The 12,718-nt window shown below is 31.7% G+C and overlaps 1 long non-coding RNA gene across 1 annotated transcript; it reads right to left on the reverse strand.

Annotated features, from left to right (window-relative positions):
* Positions 1-7,131: 7,131 nt before the first annotated feature.
* LOC135193340 (uncharacterized) lies at positions 7,132-8,144 on the reverse strand. Its single transcript, XR_010309166.1, has 3 exons — positions 8,111-8,144; positions 7,792-7,971; positions 7,132-7,188 (listed from the first exon to the last, which is right to left on the reverse strand). It is a non-coding gene; the product is annotated as an uncharacterized LOC135193340 (long non-coding RNA).
* Positions 8,145-12,718: the final 4,574 nt, after the last annotated feature.

Consider the following 12,718-nt stretch of genomic DNA (forward strand, 5'->3'; position numbering starts at 1 on the left):
TCTGAATCCCATAAAGACTATATAAGTATGTATGCTATAAATTAAGAATAAGTTATTACATGGGTACAACAGCATCAACTGAGATGTACCGGTTGTTCTAGATGGAATCTACATTCCCAACTGGCGGTAGCTTTACTTTTAATATAATCTTAGAAATACACTTCTAAATTATTTGCTTATTGTGCCTACTTGAACATAGTACGTTTTCATTTTGATTTTTTGTAACACATTAATGTATGAATATGCTTTAAAACAAACAAACTCCTATCACTTAAAATGTGTATCAATAAATTTATACGAAAAAAATTATACTCAAATAAAAAATAAAAATATGAACACCTTTAAATATCGACATACAAATTTTACGTATGTAAGATTTTTTAAAAACACTAGCCAGAACAGCTAACATAAAAATAAGAACAGCACATAGCACCTAAACCTACCGGGTTGGCATCAGCTATAGCCAAAGTTTTATCATAAGAATCGTAAATGAGTGCCGATTTTATATCGTTAAAGCATTTTTGTTGAGGATCTCTCCAGTATTGTCGAATATCTATATTTCTTATCAATTTCTTTCGTAGTACTTTGCTTAGTGGTTCTGTTATTGTTGCTAAATGAGGAATCACAAAATTTACAAAGCCCATAAATATCTATACACATATGAATGTCGCCATATTCTTTCACAACAGGAACTATAGGTAACCAACTAGATGGGCCATTGACTTCTTCTATCATATCTTTTTGTAGCAACTCATTCAGTTTGGATTGTAAAGTACAATTTTATGTACAAGATTCCTCAAGCGGGATTGGAATTCGGCGATAATGTTGCACTAAAGGTTTGACTGAATGATCGATCGGGATAACTACCAACACACCTTTAACTTGGAAATACCATGCTTACAATTTGATTTATATTAATTTGAAGTACTCCTAAAGAAGATGCGGTAAGCCGCCTTAGCAAATTTCGGGACCCACTTGCTATAACATATAATGTATTCTCTGAAACTTCCCTAAATTGAATATGGGCTTGAAATGATCCCAATAGCTCTAGCGGTACTGCACTACCATAAGCTACAAAAGTCTTGTTAGGATTCCGGTTCATATTAGTTACTTGAGCTTTATTTTGTTTGATAACTTCTCAGCTCTTCCGTGTGATTAAATTATGCTTACAGTTGGAGTCCACAAGCATGTTCACTCTTGTTCTATATTAAAAATTTAATCAATTTTATTTTCATGGCTTATTATATTATCTGTTGTTTCGGGCTTATAAGAACTTTTTACTCTTATATTTCCATTGTTATCTATTCTTTCTTCTTCTAGCTTTCTCTTTTTAGTTTCTCTAGTTCCATATTGTAGTCTAAAGTGGCCTATAATTTTACATTTTAAACAAGATAACATTTGTCCTGCGAGAGAGAACTCTCAGGACAAATATTATCACATGAAAAATGCTTTGTACTTCCATACCTACCACATTAATCAAATATTCGTTTTGAAGCTTTACTTTTTCACATATTTCCTGTTTCTCGTTTCCTCCAAAGTGCAATAGACTTGATCTTTTCTTTAATTCAGTATCAATACCGACTGACTATATAAACATATAGACCCCGCTTCCATCTCTCCCATCTAATGGAAACCGACCCTACATCTCCCTCACATTCGAATTTTTCTAATTTATTATATATTGCGCCATTTGATACCTGTAGACAAAGAACCTTTTGCTGTCGATTACAACTTTGAGTACAATCAATTAAATATGCCAATTTAGCAATTTAATGTTGATATTACACACTTCCTATTGAATACGCAAACATGTTTTACGTGATTTAATGCTCAAATGCCTTACGCCCTTGTCTATTAATGATATCACATATGGTAAACTTGAATGTAATTATTTTACATATTCGTATATTAAGAGTAACCTAACCTAACAATTATTATTATTGTTATATAACTAACTTTAAAACAAACTTAAATGTTTATCCATTTATATTTAAGTGATCAGTGTTATTGCTAATAAAATAGATTAACGTTATTATTAACTTCGGCCCTATGTAATCGTAATAGACTTAAGTCCTTTGAAATAAAATCTTAAATTAAACATCGAACCTCTACTAAAAGATTCTAGTTATTACCTACCATAGCTATAAATATTTATAAAATAAAAAAAATAGCTCATGCGTAGCTAGCTTTGACGACCTCCGTGGTCGAGTAGTGTGTACACCGGTTATCATGGGTACGCCACTCCGAAGTCTCTAGTTCGATTCCTGGCCGAGTCGATGTAGAAAAAGTTCATTAGTTTTCTTTGTTGTTTTGGGTCTGGGTGTTTGTGGTACCATCGTTACTTCTGATTTTCCATAACAGTGCTTGAGCTACTTACATTGGGATCAGAGTAATGTATGTGATGTTGTCCAATATATATATATTTAACTACCTACACCTTCGCTGGGAATCGAATTCGTGTTATTTTTTGTATTCAACAACAATAAGTTTTACACTTTAACCCTTTTATGATCATTACATATCGCATTACAATTGTCTAATGTTTCAATAAGATAATGAACTAATAATAGTTTCCAACTATCAATAGTAGAATTCAATGTATTGATCCATTTATTACAAAATATCTAATTAGGTCTATTAATTATATTAAAAATCTTTTTTTTTAATTTATTCTGAGCATCAGTATTATTAAATAAATAACTATGAAACAATTAGTAATTTTAGGAAATTGAATATATCTGCCTGGGAATTAGATAAAAAAATATATAATAATTGAATAGATAAAAAAAAGAACTCACAATTTTCCTCGTCGCCACTTGTGATGTTCACATGTAAGGTCGATTTACCAATTAGATTAAATAGATATTATGTTTAAATATCGCTGTTCACACGGACCGTCTTCATCGCGCGCCAATTTTTACGTAATATATTAATTTCGCGCGCTTTCGCGATGTGTCACTCGAGATGACAGATGCATAAATACAAACAAAATATATGTATAATTCATAGAAGATATAAATCTAATAATAATTAATATGTTATTATAGATCTGTGTATACAATACAGATATAAGTAAGTGGAATTTTTTCCCAGTTGTTATCAAGCGTTAGGTTTATTTTTATGACGAATCAAATTCGGATCGGAATAAACGTATCATTACTGTTATAAGGTAGCCATCAATTACTTCCTAGAACGGTCTTACTCCGTGAACTAGACAAACTATCTAATAGGTGACATACATAAACATAATTAAATGGTACATTTTATAATAACATAGCAGACGAAATATTAATTCATATAATTATATACACAATGGCCTCGGATCTACATTGCACGAATGGATTTAGTAAAGCAAATGAACGTAGATATAATTATGGTTGCCATAAACATTATAATGGAAGACATTTTTATTATATTTACAAGTTAGATTGCCTAGTAACAGCGCTGTAAAACGGGAAATACAAAATAAGTTTAACAAAATTTACATTACCAATTGTAAAACCACAGAGGAAAAATGTATAACTAAATCTGTTTAAATATGTAGATTACCTTTAAATAGCTTCAGATTGTAAAGTTAAAACAGGATTGCTTATTCATAACAATTCTTATCAAATAACTCGTCTTCGTATTATTGTTATGTCATGGCAGTAATACAGACTAATCACCGAACCATAATTCTGAATCAATTGCCATAAAGCAGACGAATTTATGTTGACAATTTGTTTTAATGGCCTGGAATATAAGCTGCATTAAACGAATAACTCTTTAAAAAGGTCGTATCATTAAAAATTGTATTAAATTGGTATTCTAATAACAAATCAAATTTGATTTTTTTTCTTTTTTGTTAAAAGTATTATTTAGCAAAAAAAATAGGAGTCGCATAAGAACAATGGGAAGTTAGTTCAATTTCGCAAATATGATAAAATATAATATATTTTATCTGGACTACGTATTATTAAATTTTGTTCCGCAGATCCCGAGGTTCTGGGATCGAACACAAGGTCGGGCCGATCATAAGTTATTGGTTTTTTCCACAGAAAAATTCTATACGAAAGTTGGAAATGTGTCCACTCCCGTTCCTCAAAAAGTACGTAAAGCCTTTGGTCCCGTACCTGAACTTTTTCCGGTTGAGTCGGAGTTGTCGTTCAACCAGATTATGAGAGTGCCCCTATGTTTGTGCACTCGCTTGTACAATATAATATATCGTACGTAGTTGGCTAGTCTTCTTTAAGATTGCCAACCGTGACCAGAATCGACTAGGACGAAATCTATGTCATGGATATTTTTTACATGACAACTTTAAAAAAAAAAACATTATCACATTTAGGATGAAAGACTTGGTTTCACCTATTAAGGTTTGTAATAATCATTTTCAAAGCGAGTTGTTTTCTGAGAGTTATGGGCTGCCTGACTTTACCTATCGCTAATTTTCCCAACCCGGTTTATATGATTCTTAGTGTCTTTCACTTCAAATGTCGGATGTCGATGTTCTATACAATTTCTACAAGCATAAAGATGAACAAGACTCGTTTCTATTTCTAAGCCTCTTTACAAGTCTCATTTACTACAAAGCCGTGAGATTTCTCGACTCCGAAAGTCAAATCCTGTTCATGACGTATTTATTATGAACTTTAAATGATTAAATTACATCAACAATGCTTTCCTTTGGTTCGATGTACTTAAGTTTTTCAGATAGTGCAACACTATATGTATTAAAAATAACAAAAAGGTGACTAATGTCGCCAATATGTTACGCTAAACCACAGATTGACGTAAATAAGTATCCCACCTGACAAGTGCAGATTTCCTGACGATGTTTTTTAACCGTCAACCAAGCCTTTCAATTATAATTTAAGCCCTTAGTTCTACCACGATATTTATTGTGAAATAATACTTATTTTACTTCGCAAAATCAATAATCATAAATATCGTTGGCGTGATTGAACATTAACCTAACCGGTCTATGTACGCTATTCGAACTTTATTTTGGGTTTTTTATTCGGAATTTCATAAACGCTCTAAAGCAATAATTAAAGTCTCTTTCTGTTTCTCTCTATATCTTCGGTTTCGCCTTCTAAACCACTCAACGCAATTTTGATAAGGTTTTTACGAAAAGATAAAACGATAAACCATGAAGGTTTGTATTTACTTGGTGGTAGGGCTTTGCGCAAGCCCGTCTGGGTAGGTACCACCCACTCATCAGATATTCTACCGCCAAATAAAAGTACTCTGTATTATTGTGTTCCGGTTAGAAGGGTAAGTGAGCCAGTGTAATCACAGGCACAAGGGACATAACATCTTAGTTCCGAAGCTTTGTGGCGCATAGGTGATGTAAGGAATGGTTAATATTTCTTACAGCGCGTTTGTCTTTGGGCGGTGGTGACCATTTACCATCAGGTGGCCCATATGCTAGTCGGCCAACCAATGCCATAAAAAAAATACTTGGTGTTTTATCCAAAACTATTTCCCTACGTATGTTAAGTCTTAAGGTTAACTCGTAAGGTTCTTTTAAGAAATAAATAAAAAAATATTTTCTTTCTAACGGTTTACGGTATAATAGTAATAAACTGTTGCTATTTTATTATTCTTTATGATTACGATTACGTGCTCTTTTGAATAGAAGGATAAATAATTATGATATGTATAAAAGTTAATAGCTGTGACCCTATGACCAGCGATTTATATCAGATATCATTTTATATTGAATATTTGTCATTCCTTGAAATACAGGATAAATTATTAAGACAATTTTATGCTTAATTTAACTAGCATCTGATGAAGGATTAAAAATGAATTGGCAAAAATAGCTTCATATCAAATAACGTATACTTTTATTTTTTGTATTATTAGTGTACCTTAGCTTAAAAGATAGACACATGCTACTACGGGTTTTTTGTAGGCCTTTTTAAGATGTACAATACTGTAGTACATTATTTTAATCTATCTCGAGGGGTCCGGCCGTGCAATGTAAGCATAAAAAATGTTTTTATTTACGACATCACATTAGAAACCTTAAATTTTTTCAGTATTATAAAATGAAACTTTTACAATTACTCCACTTGCTGATCGTCGAACATTTAGAGATCAATTATTTTTGTTTAAATTAATAAGGAATTACATAGATTCACCCTACCTTCTAAATTGCTTAAGATTCAGGTGTCCTAATATACGCACACGAAATAAGGCTTTGTTTAGTTTGCCCTTATTAAAGTCAAATTATGCACGAAATTCTTGTATATATAGAGTCTGTAATGAATATAACACAAAATTTTCCAGTATTGATATATTTACAGAATCAGTTGCTAACTTCAGGAAATTTGTGCTAGAACCATAAAGCCTAGAATTTTTTTCATAGGTTTGTTTTTTCTTATTATTATTATATTAGATATTATAATTAATTTTGTTCTGCTCTTATTATGTTTTTAGTTATAAGTGGAATCTTTACTGGTATATGTGCTAATTTTTATGCTTTAGCTTTAAGAATGACTTGTACTGTTTGTTTCCCTAATTAAGTAAAAATAAAAAAAAAAGTAAAAAAAAAATTATATAGTTTACAATCAGTCCTTTACCCAAAAGTTGCCTGGAACAGACTGCTGCTTTAGCGAAATTTAAATTTAAAATTTAGTTTTAAGCATTAATTTGCAATACATAAAGTACAGATAAATTAATAAATAAATAATAAAAAAATACTTATTGACTGACACATCATCGCGATAACGAAAAAGAAGAAGACGTGCTCATAAGGATTTTGCAAATATCTACCCCTAAAAGGGAATTGAGGTTGGAAGATTATTTGGAAAATTGATGAAAGTTAAAGTTAAAGAGATGTAAGTTGGTTTCATATTATCATGATATTTAATATTATATCTGGGTCAGCAAACGTACTGTAATGGACATCGACTTCCGGCTGAATATCTTTGTCTTTCTTCAACTCGGCTCGTTTCTTTTGTATCACCTGTAAATTTAATAATACGATCAAATTAAACACTTTTTTATAAAGTAAAAATCCATTATACCTCTTCAAACTTACATCATCTGTAAAATCGTGTAAGATTTTGATATACGTCTCATGTTTTGAATATTCCGGAAATAGTTTAAACAACCAGTCAGGTTGTAACCATAAATGAAAGATCACAAATGGTGAATTCGAATAATTCTGAGCATTAACTTTAACACCCATCGCTGTTTCTAAAAACATAAAACGAATGTCTCATAAATAGAAGTATGTCATAAATATAAATAAATTTCACCGTGTGGTTTCAGTGGTTACAGTAGACCCCATCTGAATTGCCGGGTATCGTAAAACCAAATTGAAAGTTTTGTTAAGTGCTTCTCGTTTATCAATCGAGTACATAAGCGCCGAAACCAGCAAAATCTTTCACAAAAAGGTTGTATGGGACAAATTGAATTTTCAAACAAATTTTTTTTAAGTATAAAAAATATTAAGTAATAGCCTTGATTGACCCAGAGCTAGTCAAGAAGCCTCCTCTTCCCTTAAGATAAAGACCAGACCTAAGATTAAGATCCAATTGAATGAGACCGCAATTTTTTTTGCGGGTTCATTGCTCACATTGAATCTTTATCTTGTTTGTTGACGAATAAACCTACCCGAAAACACGGAGAACACTATATATACAAACTTAAATCAGAAGATACAACGAATGTAGGAAGTTTTAAGAATATAACGCCATTATATAAGTTGCTATGCTTCGCAGTTTCACTCGCTTTATTTTTAGACTACAAGCACGAAGTTATTACGATATGACCAATCTTTTGCTTAAACTGACTTACCACAAATTGAGTCCAAAATATAGGCAGTCAAATATGGGTAAATACTAAAATATCCTGTACCAGATTCTAATTTTTCTAGTAAATTTACGATATGTTCTGAAAATACTTCAAAGAAGTTTTGTATTATTTTTGGACTAAATGCTGGAATCATGATCTTTCTGCGCCGTCTCCATATTGAAACTACAAAATAATAAAATAGCATCGCATATATAAAAATTGTTCACAAAATTTTAATAATTCCAATTTATTATGAGACCAAGTTTTATTATAGAAGAAGATTAAGTCCTGAGTTTGTACTATTAACTACTTTAAAACTTACCTGGTGCAAAAATACCGCCATAACGGAGGATTTTATTCTTCTTGATTTGTTTTTATTCTTCAAACTACTTTTAGTAAAAAAGGTACTTTTTATTGCGAAACAATACAAAACTAAACAAATAATGGCAATTTAAATTTGTATAAAATGTTGTGAGTCAAAAGGAGTCGGTTTAATGTAGCTGAGTCGAAACGCAGCACTGGAATTATCAGGCACATTTGCCATCCCATCAATAACAGACAAAAAATAGTATTTTTTAAATTAAATAATAACTATCATATAGAGTCATAATAAAAAAAACAGGCGGTGAAAATGTCATAATGATGACAATAAAAGTTAAGCGAAAACAACACGGAAATAGTTAATTATGCTACGAAATGACTGGCAGCGAATTATCTTTTGCATTAAAAGTAAAGTAAAATAAAATAAATACCTTCTGTACTACCCGCTACGTAGCTAGCTAATCCTATAACGGGCAACTCGCCACTTGGCGCAGGAATGACCGAAGCCAACTCATACATTCGTCTCCTTCGATATCTATATAAGATAATCCACAACACAACTACCATTAGCAAAGCATACGCGATCATTTTTAATTAGAAATATTAATAAAATAGAGACTGGAATTATCGGTTGGGGTGGATATTTGCTCCACCAAATCTAATACCAAGGGTACTTTGTCATCTCAACAGGGCGAGAGGCACCTACCTACTGGTGGCTCCGGATTGGAATCAACCCTTTTGGAAAGCAGATCACCATCGAGCCCTGGATCAACCCATGATTGTACCCAACTTGCACAGAGCGCTAGTGGACCTGACAACAGGGCGTCCACGTCCACAGATAGACCAGTTAGCTCTGAAGGTTTAGAAAAATGGGGATGGGCGGACAAGATAGCCACATGGTCGCAGGCTGAAAAAGACCTTCTCAAAAAGAATTGGCGTCGTTCGACTCTTGACACATATGAGCCAGCCATTAAGAGATGCATAACTTGGTGTAACGCTAGAAGCTCAGATCCGAAATCGCCCAGACCAGAAGAGGTAGCTCAATTTCTTGCTGACACCTTTCTAAAAGACGGTTTAGCTTATGGCACAATGCTGGTTCATAAATCAGCAGTTGAAGGCCATCAACAATTCTAAACCACCATCAATTTGGGATGCCAGACAAGTGATAGAGTGGCTAAAAGATAACCCCAAGAATAATTAAATATTTGAAATTGCAAGAAGAACTGCAACAATCTTACTCCTAACCTCAGGGCGTAGGATACACGATTAACTTTATTAAGAATATCAAAACAACATTTTACTGATGATAGACAAGATATTTGTTTTTGGCCAGTATTCGAAGCTAAAACTGATAGCGGATCTAGACGCCAATCTGGTTGGAGACTTCTACCTAATAAAGAAATTAATTTATGTCCAGTTCGTTGGATTCGTCTTTTGATTGAAGCGTCTGAAAGTAGGCGGATAGAAGATATAAAGCAGCTATTCATAACAATAAGAGGTATACCAAAGCCAGCTTCTAAGACTTTAATAGGAGGATGGGTGCGGTCTGTACTGAAGGATGCAGGACTTGATGCCTCACCTGGTTCATGTCGATCAGCAGTAGCTTCTTTGGCTTGGCTAGAGAATAGGCCTGTAGAGGAAATTTTAGAAAGAGGTAATTGGAAAGCTATGAATACTCTAAGAAAGCATTATTGCCGAGAGATTGATACATAGGAACGCGAATATGATTATAATTTATTTGATAATTTTAAAACTATTTAATGTGATGACTTAATTGTGATTATTTTGATTTCAAGTAGATTTATTAGGCTTTATACAATTAATATTTAAATTCAGCCTCGGAGGCTTTGTATGTTAATTTTTATAGTTTATGTTTTTTATTTTTAATTGATGCAGAGAATATATTATGTTGTTGTTTTTTTTTTGTAATAATAGATAAAGACTATTCTGTTTTTAATTAATTATTATTATTATTATTTTTGTTTTTCTTTGGGTCAAATTTCTACAATTGTATTGAATAGAAATTGACTAAATTAGGTATATTCCTAATAATGTAGAAATAAGATAGTTAGATATTTGAATTTTATTTGCAGGAGGATAGCAAATAATAATTTATAAAAGTTATTTCTTTTATTAATTTTTTTTATGTAATAAAGATACTAAGACTGATTGTAGGTTTACTATTTATTTACTATTTCATCTTATGTTCGAGACATGTAACCTTTAACACATTAATTATTCCGCTTAACTCAACATTGCGTGAGTTTGTTTGTCACCAGCAGATATCAAACACGTCGTCTTCATAATGCGATGCTGTGTTTTCCACAAGGCACATAATATAAACGTTTTACATAACAATAAAACGGTTATTATGTGCCGAAAGAAAACACAATGACTTTGACAGGCCGGTTCCCGCCTTGCGGTGACAGAGCATACAAATAAGGCAAAGGATTAATATGATTCAGCTTAAAACACACAAGCGTAAGTAAAAATATAAAGGTGAGTTAATACTGCTTCTTCATAATGCGATGCTGTGTTATCCAAAGGCACATAATAACCATTTTATTGTTATGTAAAACGTTTATATTTTATTGCTTAATGTTATTTTCAGTTTTTGTATATATATACTGACACAGTATTGAATAAAATCATTCCGATCCGACAAGCAAGCAAGTGTTCTTTTACAAGAAGTAAGCTAGGGAACAGTACCCCTACAACCTCTTGCGAAATGTATATTTGCGTCATTATAAACAAAAATCGTAATATAATTATCTATTTACTATGACCGTCAAAATGACCGTCTTAGATTATATTTTGGACAATATAATACAAAAACTAAAATACTTGCAAAGTAATACTAAAACAATAAAAGTACAAAAAGTTTTAATTTATAAATATAAAAACAAAGCTATCGAGTAATTATATATTGTATAATAATTATAATAAACAACAACACAGATCAAACATGTAGATATAGGGTGCTACAAGTCGCCATTAATTGCACATGTAATTTGTTCAGTAACGTTTTCTAATGAAAGCTAAATGTGTCAATTAGGAATTTCTTAAAAACATTGTTACGAAACCATAATATGAATCCGGTCAAATTAGACTAAAAAACTTACATCAAGCTGATAAAATCGTTCAAAATATAATTATAAATAAAAGTTCCCCACCATTCCTGTGTATGGATTTTTTTTACCCAAAATCAAAGGTCAAAAAATTTAGTTTTGCGCGATTTTCAGCAAAACGGTAAGTTTTATCATAAAAATACCTCAAACAAAAATTGTAGATCATAAAATTGATCAAAAAATATATTTTAAACAATTTTATCATTATCAGCTTGTTCTAATTTATATATCACCGAATGTCAAGATTGACCGGACTATATAAATAACATAATGTTCGTGTTCGAATATATGTCACGTATAATATATCCCCATATTAGACAGAGTTGTGAACAAATAACATGGAAAATGTAAAATGTAAATTTGAAGATTGCTTACCTTTACTTTTTCTGCCATTGATACTGCTAGAAGTACTACTTTAAGGCACGGCACCTCTCGGAATTGAAACCGCAGCCTTCACAGGTATTTCCTTAAGCGAGTTAATAAAAACCAAACGCTTCAATCAAAAAAGTATGCAAATTACCACAATACGTAACAAAAATAAAGCTATTCCAACATTTTCATATCAACTAACTGACATCAGAGTACTGGACATCGTAACAAAAAACAGAAACGATTAACCTTGCATTTAAATCCGTCATTTAATACTAGTACAGTCATGATATATAAAAAAGGCCAAGAAGTGCACATCAACCGAGAAGGCATATTTTTAGATATGATGAAGGACCTTAAGCTTAACTTGAAATTGTCGACCCCCATTTTCCATTTGCTTTAACCACGATCTTTGAAAAAGGGTTGAATTTATTTTTATCTGTGACACGATAATTATGATTAAATACTTTTTTGTTGCTTCATTTACGCTCTACAATTAAGGTCGTTAAAATTTTTAAACTACTATTGATGGTTATTGAGATATCGAACGCAAAACTAAAAATGAAACTCTCTCTCTTTTTTTAAATATTTTTTATGTTTCTCGTGATATATATTGAAAATGATGTGGTGCTATGTGCTGATAATATTGATAGGTGTGGTTAATCACCTATTCGGCCCGTGTAATACGAATTATCCTGTTTTTCAACGAATAACAAATATTCCAATATTTCGAGAGAGAATGCCTGTTGCCTAGTATTCAATATAATATTAGATATAAAATGATATCTACATACTTATAAAATCACTGGTCATAGGGTCACAGCTATTAACTTTTATACATATCATAATTATTTATCCTTATATTCAAAAGAGCACGTAATCGTAATCATATTATATTGTTATATTATATACTATTATATTGTAAACCGTTAAAGACACTTGATACAATATTGTACGCCAATCTTATTTATACGGAAGACAGGTTCCGCAAAATGCCTTAAAATTTTTTTCCAATACTTGCACATTACCCTATTTTATTAACTTTGAAGGGACCCATCGTGACTAAAGCTATGTCCTACACAAGGTGAAACGATACTCATATCCGATCAGCT

Source organism: Vanessa tameamea, chromosome 6 (assembly GCF_037043105.1).
Source record: "Vanessa tameamea isolate UH-Manoa-2023 chromosome 6, ilVanTame1 primary haplotype, whole genome shotgun sequence".
In the NCBI taxonomy this organism is placed as follows: Eukaryota; Metazoa; Arthropoda; class Insecta; order Lepidoptera; family Nymphalidae; genus Vanessa; species Vanessa tameamea.